At 39.3% G+C, this 14,999-nt stretch overlaps 1 protein-coding gene across 1 annotated transcript in view; it reads left to right on the top strand.

Annotated features, from left to right (window-relative positions):
- The window catches only part of SV2C (synaptic vesicle glycoprotein 2C), a 122,457-nt gene that overhangs the window by 13,199 nt on the left and 94,259 nt on the right, over window positions 1-14,999 (top strand). The gene's annotated exons all lie outside the window — the stretch shown is intronic.

The following is a 14,999-nucleotide window of genomic DNA, read 5'->3' on the forward strand; positions in this document are numbered from 1 at the left end:
ATTATTATTATTATTATTGTTGTTGTTGTTGTTGTTGTTGTTGTTGTTCTTATTATTGTTATTATAATTATCGTTATATTTTATTTCCATTATTAAACTGTCTTTATCTCAACCCATGAGTTTTACTTTTTTTTTCGATTCGCCACCCCATCCCACTGAGGGGGACTGAATGAGCGGCTGTCAGGTGCTTAGTTGCCAGCTGGGGTAAAACCACGATAGTTGATTACCTGCTGAAGGGCCATGATTGGTTTTGATTGAGGGCAATATCAGTAAAGAGCCAGGGTGCAAAATAGGGATAATGATTAATCAGGTTGAAGACAGAAGTTCAAGGGAAATTATTTCAGAACACAACCAGGTTGGGATGGTACCTTATTCACCTTTGCAGTGTCAGAGAGCAAGAACATTGTTGCTCTAAGTCTAGCAAAGATAAAACCAAGTTGGTGAAAAACTTAAGTAATTTTTATGTCTTGGGGAATATATGTTTTTTAGGGATTGAGGCAGTCTGAGGTTAGGCTTCAGGAAGTCTCCAGATACTTTTTATTTTGTAATATGTATTCTTGACATGTTTTTTACTTTCCTGACCATTACATTAATTGCTCTAAGTATTGCCGATATTCCATCTTTTAAAACATGGAGGGAACATGAAAAATTAAATAAGGCTGCTGTGTACTCTCTCTTTTAATGGTTTGATTTATCAAATTATATTGAACCTTGGGGATTAGAAGAAAACCATTAATATGACTGTGTAGCTCCTACGTGCTACAGTCCATGTTGCTGTAATAAACAAGTACTTCTTTTAGCAGAAAGACATAAAATAAGAAGCAGGGATTTTTTCATTAATAAGAAACTATTACTCATTTTCCAATCTCGAAAGAATAATTTTGACTTTTTTTCCCAATGTTTTTATTCCAGTTCCTTTTCATGAAAATCCTTTTAAGGTGAATTGAGGAAGGAGAGGAAATCATACATTCAGTCTCAGCAACTGGCAGCTGTAGTATGTCATCCTCCCTTCAGAAACTGTGAGGTTAATAGTTTTTCTCAGTATGCTCCAAACCTAAGACTCAACCAACTTAAGACTTTTGACATGACCCCCTCCAGAAAATGTCTAATTTCTCCTACTCCCATCTTTATATATGATAGAATAGATCCTGCTTTGATGTTTCCAATATGCTATTTGAGTGGCAGCACAGGAAATCAAACCCATGGCCCCTAAGTGCAGCAGCGTCACAACGATCCCGTTCTTTCAGCCTTCTGTCCTTTCAAGGGTTTCTTTCAATGATGTTTTTCTCCTTGCATATTCACTCATGATGTAAAAAGTGACGAATTGCTATAAATTCATAATCCCAGTCAATGTTAAAAGTTGTGCAGAATTTTGGGCTGTTTCTTATATGCTTTTAACATGCATTCTTGGTGAACTGCTGAAGATAATCACTCTATAAAAGGTGGTACATGTTCATTCCAAATCCTACTGGCTTCTGTGTGAGCATTTTAATTAATTCTAATCCAGTCCCAAAAGTTCATCCTTAATGTTCCTTGCAAACAGCCTCTTCAGGCTTGAAGAGTGTGTTGCTGCTTCATGTGGCAGAACAGAAAAAATGAGATCACAGACAGATAACAGAGGCTTGATGCTAAAACTGGCAGTTTGGCAGCTGAAATGCAGTGTGTGTTCCCCACGTCTCACCAGAAAGAAGAACTAAGCCAATGTCTGTTTGTAGACAAGACTTGCTACACATGCCAGAAGTGAGCTTTCTATTAGCCATTCTGATAACAGCTATAATCAGCGATTGCTAATGAAAAATGTTGCCACATTTCCAATGTGTGTCTTTCCTGGCTGTTATCAGTGCTCTTCAGTTTTGGTCACAACAGGCTTCATAGTTTTGGGTATACCATTCTGTATGCATAAAGCAGTTTTCAACCTTTTGGAGTCAAGAGATGTCTTCAGATTTTCCAGTGGAGGTAAGGGGTCATGTGTAGAGAATTTCAGCCCGCTGGCAGTAGTCCCACTGTCTGTTTTTAGTGAGCTTTTGCAGTCCTAAGGGTAGTCTGCAAGTCAGGCACATGCCCTCAGTCCCTGTGAGGATGCTGAGTGCCCCAACAGACCTTGTTTGCCCTGATGAGCCTCACCTGGACCCCTCACACAAACACCTTCTGCCTGCTGTTCCAGGAGCTCATGCTTCAGCCTCTGTGAAAGCTGCCAGGGAGCAGCAACCATGAGACTGCTCCAGGAGGCAAGAGAAGGCAGGAGCTGAGGGCAACCTCAGTGCCAGTAGGGCAGTGCCTTCACTGATGGAGTGCAGTCCCCAGGCAGGGTGTACAGAGATGGTGAGAAGCAACAGCTTTCCATCAGCAGTCTGGTGCTCATCAGACAAGGTGAGGCAGTGTTATGTCCAAGATCAGTCAGGGAAACCCAGTCTGAGATTCAAGAACAGCAGGGGATAGGAGGCAGGTACCCTACGGTGTAGCTCAGGCAGAGATGGTGTGCCCAGGTTTGATCTTAAAGGAAGCCTGAGTCCACGGCAGAGGATGTGAGTACCTGCGAGGGGTCCCAGGTGAGGCTGGGCAGGATGATTAAGGCCTACTGAGGTACTTGGGGCCCTGACAGTCAATTAAAACTCTCCCAGAGAATAAGGAATTAAAACAATTTCAAAGCAGGGAACTGCAGGAAGACGGTCAATTTCAGTGTCGGGTGTCAAGCGATTTGAGAACCAGACTAAGAATTAGACTAAGAATAAGCGGGAAGACTGAGGATCTCAGTGAATTGAAGAATTGTCCATGTCCATAAAGCACTTACAGAGCAAAAAGGCTGTCACGGCATTCTGTTTTAAAATAAAATAGAAATGGTTTCATGTGGCAGAACTTATTTCTGAGATGTTTCAGCTCACCACACCTTGTTGCTGTGCAGAGTCAAACACAGGGAAGAGAACATTTTTTCAAGTTGGCAAGTAGGTTGTTTTCAAAATAAGCTGCAGGAAGCTTACTGAAATTGAAAAAAATGTTCACCAGCTCTTCTGTCTTCATTTTGTTTCCTATTCTGTGCTTTCAATAACAGAACACTGTGTTTGTTCAGTTGTGCTATCCACCTCTACATATTCTACCCAAGGGAAGAAAGCCACAGTGAGTTAGTGCTCAGACTGCATAATGCACTCCAAGGTATGGATACATCCCATTTTGTCAGAGGTCTAAGTTGCAGAATCTGAAAAGCTAGGGACTGCTGCATTTTCAGCACAGACTCTGTTCATCAGTCCATTATTTTAGTCTCTTCTGTGCTCCCTTCTCACCTATGTTATTAAATCTACAATATCAAATTTGTGATTTAATGGAAACCACACACCTGCAGCCACTTGGATTTATTTACGTTGGGGCTGAAGTTTTCTCACACTTGCTGAAAAACTGCATGTGCTAAGGCATGTGTGCACTGTGCAACTTGCAATAATAGCACAATTCAAGTTAACAAACTGAAGGGACCTAATTAAATGTGTTGTCAGCAGATGACGCAGATTGAATATGGCTAAAATCTGAGTTTATGGGAATCTTTAAGAAATCTTTGTTTTCCAGTGCAGAATAAAATTATGTAAACAATTTGTACAATTACAAGTCAGTGCAGCCTTCAAAAAAATGCAATTGGATTTTTAGCAGCAGCATTTATATTTGGGGAGGTTAGAGCACTTATGATTTCCTTTCTTACCCAATTAAGGCCTGGCAGACAATGAGTCAGCCTTAATTGTGAAAAAAGTAATTTCCACCTGAAACTGTTGAATTTTCCCCCAGGGAGAGGTAAGGCTTTATGAATATGCAGAATCACTTTTTTTAATGCAGAGAACTAGCACTCTATTTGGATATCATGTTCCATAATCTTTAATAACCAAGGTATGTCTGAAGCAGAGGGATACATTACTGTGATCACAGGCTTCCGGTAAAAACACTACATCTGGCATGGTGCAGAAAACAGTCCTAGGAAAATCCTAAAGGAACAGGATGAATAGAAAAGATTGGTGTACATCATCTGGAGTGTACACAGTACAGTTTTTTCAGTCAATTTATTTAGAAAGTACCCTGTTCTTTAAGAATAACAGAGAAAAACTAACGTAGATGTAAAACCAAATCATTTTGTTTGAAAGAAGGAACGTAGCAGTCTTGGTTGTACTTGTACAAAAATGTTTGAGAGTTCAGGTCTGCAGGCTCCTTTTAAAATACGGTAATCTTTTTATTAGCCTCCTTCTTCTTTTGTATGAGATGCCAAGATGTTTTAAGACAGATCATCAACTTTTAATTATTTCAGAATTAAAAATAAAGTAAAACTATATAGATCTTTTAAATATAATTCCTACTGAAATATGCAGGAAATTTTTTTTACTCTTTATATTTTGAAAGCACTGAACATACATTTTTCCAAGGTACCTGTTATCTGCATATTATCATACTTTTTTTATTACAACTCTATCAATGTTCTTCCGGTCATTCTTGATTATAGTTGAGTTCCCATATTGATGAATTTGCATGTCACAGACTGTGAAATACATTGTTACTTCTTATGTGCAAGTACACTTAACCAGCTCCGTTATTGCCTTATTCTGTGTAATGTTCTGTACCTGACACGTACAGCTTTTACTCCTGTAGTTAGGCAGCTTTCTGTTTGGAGTCTGGTTTTTTTGAGTTGTTTTCTCTCAGAGGTAGCAAGTTTATGGAAATACACAAGGAAGAAATGAACTACAATTCAAAGAGCAATGCGCTGAAATTAACAAATACTAATTTTAAGACATATTTTGATACATGCCCATGTCAATTTTGGCAAGTGACCTAACTTTTCTGTGCTTCAATTGTCACTATTTCAAAGCAGGAAAGAGGAAATAATTAAATACCCTGCCTGTGACGTTTATCTAAGGCACTCATCTAAACGCAAACTCTTGTGCTTTTTAACATTTAAACTCTAAAGCATTTGTTATATATTTCCTGTATATCTTAATTCATTTGCAACAAGAAACATAAAGGCCATATGCCATCTAGTTTTGCTTTTCAAAACAGAGCAAGAATAGCAGGCACATTCACCAAAGTGCCTTTTTGGAGGTTTCAAAATTCTAGAGATCAGACCTTTTGAACTAGAGCAGAATCACAAAAATACTGGCATTTTTATGGCACGTGACAAGGACATGACAAATACCTGATCCACATTTAATTACTGTTCAGATCTGGCATGTTTGCAAAATGCTTCTCCAAGATCAAATTTGTATGAAAACAGAAGACTGTTTTACTTTTCTCATATGGGCAATGGTTGTTTAACCAGTTTTAGCTAACCATTTAGGCTTTGTGACCTTTGGGTATGTACAGGCCACCCATCCTCCAGAGAACGCTGAGGTGTCCTTTACTCTCTCTTTAGTTTTCCAGACTGGATTCTGAACCTTTTCAGTTATTATGTGAAAGATATACTTGTACACCGTCATATTCAGAACTTGACACAATTTTCATTTATACAGAAGAGCTCTTAATTTAACACAAGACAATTGATTTTTTTTTTAAAAATATGTATTAGAACGATAGAATAATTTAGGTTGTGAAGGACCTCTGGAGGTCATCTAATCTCAAACCTGGACTTAGGTAGCTCAGAGTCTTGTCCAGTTGAGTTTTGCACACCTCCAAGACTGGGGAACCCAGGGCTCCTCTGTGCAACCATTCCAGCCTCACCATGAAGAATTTCTTCAGTAGAACTGGCTGGCATTTCCCTTGCTGCAGCTTGCACCTGTTTCCTCTTTCCTTTTTGTTCTTTACCTCTGAAAAACCCCTAACCCCATTGTCTTTGTAATCCTCATTAGATGGTGGAAGATGGTGATTAGATTCTAGCTTAAGCCTTCTCTTCCGGAGGGTGAGCAAACACAGCTCCCTCTGCTTGTACATCATGCATCCCAGGCCTCTAACCAAGCCAGTGATCCTCTCCCTCTCCAGTTTGTCATTGTCTTTTTTAGATTGTGGTGGTGGTGAGGGGCGTGAAATAGGACGTGGTAGTCTAGGTGTGGCTACACAGGTAGAGGGGAAAACTCCCTTCAGCCAGTGGGCAGCACTCCTGCTCATGCACCCCAGGACAAGACCCATCTGTCATGGCAGAAAGGTTGCTCTGCAGGTGTGTGTTCAGCCTGTTATTCACCGAGACCCTCAGGTCCATTTCTGCAGACTTAATGCTTTGACTTAAGTCTAACCTATGTAAATATTGATTCAGCTCAGGGAATACATTCCGCATCTTAAATTTGTATTTTGGTGTACCCAGCTTAATGAGATATAGCAATAATCAGAGAATGCTTTGTTTGTTCATTTCCTTCATTGCTTTCTTGCACTAGTGGAATAACAAACGCCAAACAAACCAGTCTATGCCACTGTGGTGAGTTGACCCTGGCCGGACACCAGGTGCCCACCAAAGCTGCTCTATCACTCTCCTCCTCAGCTGGACAGGGGAGAGAAAATATAATGAAAGGCTCATGGGTTGAGAGAAGGACACCAAGATCACTCACCAATTACTGTCACAGGCAAAACAGACTTGACTCAGGGAAATTAATTTAATTCATTACCAATCAAATCAGAGTAGGGTAATGAGAAGTAAACATTAAATCTTAAAAACAACTTCCTCCTACCCCTGACTTCTTCCTGGGCTCAACTCCACTCCCAGTTTTCTCTACCTCCTCCCCCCAGCAGCACAAGGGGACAGGGAAATGGGGGTTGTGGTCAGTTCGCCACACATTGTCTCTGACACTCCTTCCTCCGTGGGGGGAGGACTCCTCACTCTTCCGCTGCTCCACTGTGGAGTCCCCCTCATAGGAGTCAGTTCTCCACAAACTTCTCCAACATTGGGTCCATCCCATGGGGTGCAGTCCTTCAGGCACAAACCGTTCCAATGTGGGTCCCCCACGGGGTCACAAGTCTTGCCAGAAAACCTGCTCTGGCGTGGGGTCCTCCACAGGCTGGATATCTGCTCCACCAAGGACCTCCCTGGACTGCAGGGGGACAGCCTGCCTCACCATGGGCTTCCCCACGGGCTGCAGGGGAATCTCTGCTCCGGCGCCTGGAGCACCTCCTCCCCCTCCTTCTTCACTGACCTGGGTGTCTGCAGGGCTGTTTCTCTCACATATCCTCACTCTTCTGTCCAGCTGCAGTTGTGCAGTTTTTTTCCCCTTCTCAAATACGTTATCCCAGAGGTGCTACCACCATTGCTGATGGGCTCGGCCTTGGCCGACAGCGGATCCATCTTGGAGCCGGCTGGCATTGGCTCTGTCGGACATGGGGGAACCTTCTGGCAGCTTCTCACAGAAGCCACCCCTTCAGTGCCCCTGCTACCAAAATCTTGCCACGCAAACCCAATACAGCCACTAAGCCCAAGTTTTTCTTTTTTGATTGAACTTGTGAATTCTTCCCATCCCATAATGATTTATTTATAGTGAGTATTCCACTATATGTATGCATATGTATACATAATATATTAATATATATTAATTATAGGTATATAATAATAGATATATATATATATATATACACACATAAATTTTTTTTTTTTTTTTTTTTTAGCTAGACTTCTGATGTATTTCATGTTTTTGCCCCAGGCTCACTTCATTTTACTATACACGTGGAATTGTTCCTTTTCCCCCCTTCTTATTTAGGTCAAACTGATGAATGCTCAATTTCTTCTCAGATTCCCACAGCTGAAGCAGTCCCTCACCAGAAAAGCTTAGTATGTCATTCTTTTTTTTTATTATTTATCTATTTTCACAAGGTATTTTGGCAAGGATGCTGGCTGAATGCCAATGAGTAAAAAGGCTTTCAGTCACAGAAAGCAATATATATAGTTTGTCACTTTTTTTGCTCAGGAGAGACAATGAAAACCTCTTCCACTGAAGGAAGTACAGGTTAACATGAGTGCTTGGGATTCTCAGAAGTAGCATCAGTCTGATGTCGAGCTTGTGAAACAGAGAACTAAAATTGAAGTAGCAAGTTCAGTTGTTGCCATGCTGAAAATGAAACAAAACCAAATATTTAGGAAATAAGAACTATGGAATTCTAAAAAAGAGTTTTGTTTTCCAACTTTTCATATCCTGTTACAAACAATAAAAAGTAACAAGTGTTAAAGATAGAAAAGGAAGAATATGTGCTTTGAGTGAATAGCAAAATGCCTGGAAGGCAGTGTGGGTTAAAAAATAGGGTGTTAAAGTATATTTTAACATATGCCAAGAAACCACCCACTATTCTCTTACCAAGGTTTATTGGCTGCAACAGCTGATTCCCCATGAGAAGGCCAATAAAAAACAGCAGCAGAGAAGGAGGGAGCTGGCAGACTGTGTTAGCTCAGAACTGAGAAGAGTCTTGGGACTCTAATTCTGCAGGCGCAGGGATGATGTGCCCCAGCAGAAAGCTGGCAGCACAGAAAGCTGATTCTTTTCAGAAAGTTTTTCCCAGTAGCAGTTGAAACCGTGACCCTGTATTTCCTCCTGAAATGTAAAGAACGCTTGCCTGTTTCATTCCAGGAAGAAAGGAAAGGCACTTAATTTCAGATTGTAATACAGCTTGCCCTCCAAGATGCCCTTCAACGTTCCTGTGTTTTCCCTAAGCTCCAGCACTGTTCTGTGGCATCTGTCAGTCTAGTATTTGTACAGTTGCTGTTTCATAGTACCTGTGCATCACAGGTTCGTGCAGAGTAATTGCAGAAATGGCTACTTGAGTGGTTGAGGCTTGTCCTGTTGCATGTGCAGATTTTATTCCCTGGAGACTTTCTACAATGCATTATTTCATTATTTTTCCTCCAGGGTAGGACACCTCGTCTATTGTTCTTAGAACTTCACTTCAGTCTCAGCGCTTTTAAAATACATTTTTCTGGACATATATCCCCAGGTTTTCTATCTGTCTTCTCCATTGTGAGGGGAATTATTTTTCTGTCTTCTTTCAACCTTGAGCCATTCTTCACCGCTGGTAGGCCTTTACTTTCAGACAAGACTCATCTGCTTTCTGTGCAGCAGCAAACATGATCATGGCAGATATAAGAAAGCAAGTGCTGGTTGGTGGGTTTTTTTTTTTTTTTTTGATTGGCAGCATTCAGCAATGAAAACTTGCTTGTTCACCTGCTTTGTGCTATTCCCCCAGTATTGAAATAGAAGATGATATTTTTCACTGTGATTCTGACAACTGAAAAGTACAAAACATACTGGATGCACATACCCCAATGAGAAAAGTGAATTTTTAAGAGAAGTACCTATGAGAAGGGGGATAGGTCTTGGGTCCAGTGGGAAATAAAATTTTCTTTTACTGTGACAATCTGAGAAATGCAGAAATGTGTTTAAATATGTTTGGTTAAAATGAAAGTTTTGAAAATAATGAAATTTCAGCTTCCCCAAGATTTGGGTAGTCATTGCAGGTAGTGTGGGCACAGTATGCAATCTCATTAACTTTCACTTAAGAGACTTAGTTTAGGTCATCCAGTCTGGCTGAAATTTCTCCTTGCTTGATTCTTGTCAATACTTATTGAACAAGTTGCATTTTAGTAACCACCACTCAACACAAACCCTGGAAATGCTCATTTAAGAGGTCCACAGGAAGCATGAAACAGTGTTCAAATTAAAACCACAGTGTTGGAAGAGCATTCCCACAGTCCTGCCTTGCCTTTAATGAGAATGAATTTTTCAGTGTTTGCCATGTAATATTCAACAAAGAGCATCTTCAAGTAGCCAGAGAGTGATCAGACTGATTGCAAAATCAACAAAAGCAATTAAAACTCCAGCATTTAAGTACAATAAGGCAAAGTAAGTAATTAGCATTAGATTTTAAAAAACTTATTAGTAAATTTATTTTCTTTGTATGTGCTATTCTCTGTTATTAGTTTACTGTGTAAAAGATAACAAGAAATTTCAAAGTATGCCTTACTTTTTGTTCAATCACCATTTCCTAGAAAAGTAAGCTTTTGATTAAGAAAAATTCAAAGGAAAGGATCCCTCCACTGTAGAGTCTTTACAGTTTTGCTGCTATAATTTAATTAATAGATATGACTGTATCAGTTTTGTAGCACTGTCTAGCCCTACTGTTGGGAGGGCGCATTGAGCTGAATCTACTTCTAAGGATTTAGATGTGTTGGTAAGTATTACAACCACAGAGTAGATAGCATCTTCCTTTGCTGTCAGTAATAAAGCTATTTTGTAGGTCAAAAGAAAGCGAGGATGAGAGAGGATGGACCATAGATGAATCCTCAGTCCAGATTGTGACCTTAGGTGGAACCGTGGATCAGAGGGGTTTTGAAGCCTGAATGTATTTAATGATGGCCAGCTGAATTAGACATGTTTATGTCACTGTTTAAAAGGATTGTGGTGCTCATAAAACTTATCAGCATTGTTGCACCCTCCTTCAGGATATTCTTTGAAAGATATTTAGAACATAGAAATAATGTGGGGAGGAGTAATGTAGTGCAACTATAAAGTGAAGAATGGCCCACCTCCTAACTTTGCAGCTATTGTTTCCCACTCTGGCTCCCTTGGTTAAAGGAGAATTCGTTTTTTACAATATTATTGAATTTTTAACACAGATGATTCCGTTAAGATTTCCTCATTTTCACTGGTCAGTTTTTGATATTTGGTCTTACATATGCGTGTGGTCTGATTTCATTGTACCATTAGCTTTTGGGGTTTGTACTGTTTTAAGCAGAGCTTTTGGAGATCCTGTTTCTGTGCTTATATATCCAGCTGTATGTGAGGAAGAATTAAGCCTGTGATCAAAAGCACTGTGAGAAAAGAATTGGAAGAGTTATTTGGGTTTGGTGATACTTTAAGGCCCTAAGAGGCAGTTAAAGATTGTATTTCATGTTAACGGCTGATATACACAGAAAAAATGAACATGCTTTCAGGCAAAAATGTCCCTTTTTTTTTTTTTTTTTCTGATAAAGGTCACCAAATTTCAAGCAAAAGCAAGTTAAAAGCAAATCCTCTGGTTTTATTCTAATTTGGTAAATTAGTTAAATAATTTAAGAAGCTGGGCAGGTAGAGCATATAGTGCAGAGACAGAAACAGTTCTCTGCTGGTTTAATGAGGAAGGAAAGGAATAAAATGGGAAGGGAGAGATTGCACTGTACCATGAAACTCCCGTCTCTGCTGAGCTCAGGATCTTTGATGTGTACTAGATTAATGAGTTCCCAGGCTCATCTTGCATACGTGTTTTGTGGCTACACTAAGCATGAATAGTGAAAACTGCTGGTACAGGAGAAGTGGCGAGAGTGCCATCTGAACTGGGAGAGGGTTAGGGACTGCCACTGTTGGTGGCACTGCAGCTTTACAGTGATTTATATGACTTTGACAACTGCAGCCCAAGACAGAAGAGCTGCAGCCTGGCTGTGTGACTCTTGACATGAGAGAAAGAAAATTTGCTTAGGATATAGAAGTTTATCTTTTAATCTGCTAACATTACCTGAAAGAAGCCAATCCCACCAGCTTTGGTGCCAGCTCTTATTTATTATAAATAAATAAATAAATATCTCTATAAATAAATAACCTTTTACTGACATATCTATTCTTTATCAGGGTATACTGAAGCAAGTACTACCCTGGAACGATAAAAGAACAGCTCTTCTATAACAGTTTTGCTCATGAAGAGTTAGGGAGGAAGTTTGCATGTATCCCACTAAATTCAAGGTTGGGTTATACCTCTGCATATGGCTCAGGTCTGTGGTGACTTGTAGGATTACATCCTTTGTGTTATTTGAACTGTACTATGTAAAAATTGTTGGAGAACTTTAGTAAAATTTGAATATCATTGTTCTTTGTCCTGACACAGCAATACATATCACTTTTCTATTTTTCCTTACCCCTTTTTTATAACTGAGAGCACATGCAAGAAAAAAACATCTTCTGTTTGTAAGTTTACATAGTTCAGATGCTTGTATTTCACCTGGAGATATAAACATCTGACACATCACAGTAGTATAATTGGAAGCAATTATGGTCTAACAGAAGATTATACCTTCACATGAAGACAACTTGGAGCAACAATAAACACAGAAGAAATGAAACACTTGTATCCGTGCAAAGGTCATTGATAATGAAAAACGAAGGTAGAAAAACAGAAATCAAACCAGAATCAAAATGTTGGGTAAAATGTGCATTTAAAAAGACATGAACTTAAATAAGACATGTTTTTTAGTATTTCCTTTTTCGGTGAAAGTAATTACAGATTCAAAAGGAAAGCAGGTAAGATGTTACACTAGGTCCCCAAGTGTATCTGAAATGCCATAGCTCCATTTGAGTGTGACTGCGAGGTCTATTCTGAAAAATTTATTATCTGAAGATATGCATATAGTTCATATCATGTGTTGTTAGTCTTCAGTGAGTGTTCTCACGGCTTATGTTAAGCAAAGATGTAAGTCTTTGTGGGAATGGGTTTTCTGGCATCTATAGATTTACATCTTCTTGGGATCTCACTGATTTAGTTTGTAATTTCTGACCTTTATTTCAGACGTAGCACAATAGGTACAAAGTCGTAACTATACTGAAATTTGTGAATATAATAGAATAGAAAAGAATAAATATTAAAGCAAACAAATAGTTTTATTTTTTTGTGAATGCACCTTCTGAGTGCTTTGGAAAAAAATTTTGTGGGTATTTCTTGAAATATTTTTATTTCAGGTGAAATCACTATTTTCCTGGGATTTTTTTTTTTAATTGAAGGAATTGAATAAGAATGTGGTCTTTAATTTAGTGAAAGTGAGCAGGCTTGTTGGGTAAACAGTTGGTACAAACAAGAGTATATGGCTAGACTCTCATGTGTGCTTTCGCTGCTTTATGCTACTCCCATAGACATTAATCCTCGCTCTTTCAGACTTTCCAGTACTTGTTTGTAATCAATCAGTCCAACATAATTAAAAGGGTGGGGAGCTATCATGCATGGGCTGTAAATAATTCCTCTTTGTACTTATCACCCTTAAGGCAGGGATCTCAGTTCATTGAGATAGCAAAGCTGTTTAAAAGAACAGTGTTCAAATTTGGTGTGCTGCTTGGAAACTTGGGCAAGATAAAGAGAAATTTCTGATTTCATACTCAGTACATCTTTCTGTCTGCCCAGACAGAAATTTGACTTGGTCTATGTGCAGGTTTTTGCTGGCAGAGTTATGCCATTAATAAGTTTGAACAGGTGTAATTCCTTATTGACATACCTGGTCTATCAAAAACTACAGTGTAAGCAAGCTCAGTTGCTTTTGCAAATTTGTGTTTTTAGAGTCTGCTGAACTCATGAGGTAGGTGTACTATAGGAGTGCAAAGCATGGTTTTGCCAGTATTGGCATTTAGACTTTATGTTCATTCAGTATTCCTTAACTCCTGCTGTCTTCCCTCCATAGACATCCCCTACAGTAAAATGGAATTTGACAACCAAATATCCTTAAAAGAAGTCTGTACTTGCTGGAAATGAAAAAAAAAAAAGTAATCTAAGGACTGGAGGAATACAGAGTTTAGGTTAAGCAGGGTACATGAACACTCTAAAATAATCCAAAATGGTCAAAATCTAGGATCACTTTGTAATTGTTAACGCTCAGAAGAGTACCTGTTAGGAGTTCATGGAGTTTTTGAAAGTATTTGTAGAAGGCTACAGCAGACCCAGTGAATGTTTTTATGTTTTACATGTTCAATAACAGCTAATAGATGCTGTAGTCACACACAGGTAACAGTAAGGACCACATGCCTAATTCAGTACACAAAGAATAACTTCTAAGGAGCGCCTCAAAAACTGAAAAGCTGTAATTAGAGAAAGCTGCCTTAGCATAAAAGATTCACCAGGATGACCTACTTAGAAAGATCATCATGTACCTAAAATCAGGCTACATTTTTCAGTCATAAATATTACATCCTGGCTTTTTTAAGCCTGCATTTCTCTTCCAGTAAATGCTTCAGTTTGCATTGAATAGTTGAATAGTGCCATCACATCTGATTTCTTTGAGAAACATTCAGAGTGTATGAAATTAATCTAGAGGAAGGGACTAAAAATAAAGACATTTTCCACTATAGAAGAATTTCTATAGTCATAAAAAAAAAAAAAAGCGAAATATCTTTTAGCTTCTTAAGTCGTATTAGCTGCATGTCTGTGTGATTTTAGGGTTGGTTTTCTTTTATCAGAAGTACATCAAGTCCTTCATTTATCTAATGCAGTCTGTAATTCTTTCTATCCTTCAAAACAGTATCAGTCTTAAAATTGATGTCTGGAATATAATTCTGGGGACAGTGTTTACAACCGAATGAGTAAATGACAATTTCTTAAAGTACTACCCTGGTCTTCTCCCATGGAACTTGGGGGGTGGGGGGACAGTTCACACTGCTTTAGCAAGGGGAATAGGATTTGCTTCAGGAATTTCCAGCCATTTATTCTTACTCCTGCATTACATCTCACTGCCTCCTTAGTTGTGCTACTGCAGCTTTTTCTGAGGTTTTGCTGGAAAATAGATCATTAAAATGATCACGGTTAAAAATAACCTTTTTCCCAGGCTGGAAGCAGGTGATGTTTCTCAGAAGCACCGCTACAGAAATCTTAGCCTGCTTTCTCCCAGATGTGAGGCTTCTGCAACCCTGTTGCAGTGCCCAGATTCACCCCTGCTTTATGTTTAGACACACGAGTTATGGCACAGTTTTTTAATTGATTTCAGGTGTTCTAACTGTGAACTGTTGCCAAAGAAGGATCCTGCATTTCTTGCCTCCCTGTGCTTGCATGCACTTGCCATTTCTTTCTACTACCCCTACTGATCATGCAGATGTGTGATGAGCAAATTGCCTTGCTGATATGCCTGAAAACCACCCAGAAAAGAAGGGAATAGTTAGTCTTCAGTCAAATAAGCAAGCTGCTCTTGACTTATTGTGTCTGTATTCGTGATCCTGGGGCTGCATAAAGGAAGAGATGGAAAGATACAGCAGGGGAGCAGGGAGAAGGACCGGGACAAAATGTCTGGGTGCTTTCAAGCAGCTAGATTGGTGTGAGGTCATGTCTGACTAACACACTCTGGGCTTAATTAG

The sequence above is a fragment of the Aquila chrysaetos genome, chromosome Z (assembly GCF_900496995.4).
Source record: "Aquila chrysaetos chrysaetos chromosome Z, bAquChr1.4, whole genome shotgun sequence".
Lineage (NCBI taxonomy): Eukaryota > Metazoa > Chordata > Aves > Accipitriformes > Accipitridae > Aquila > Aquila chrysaetos.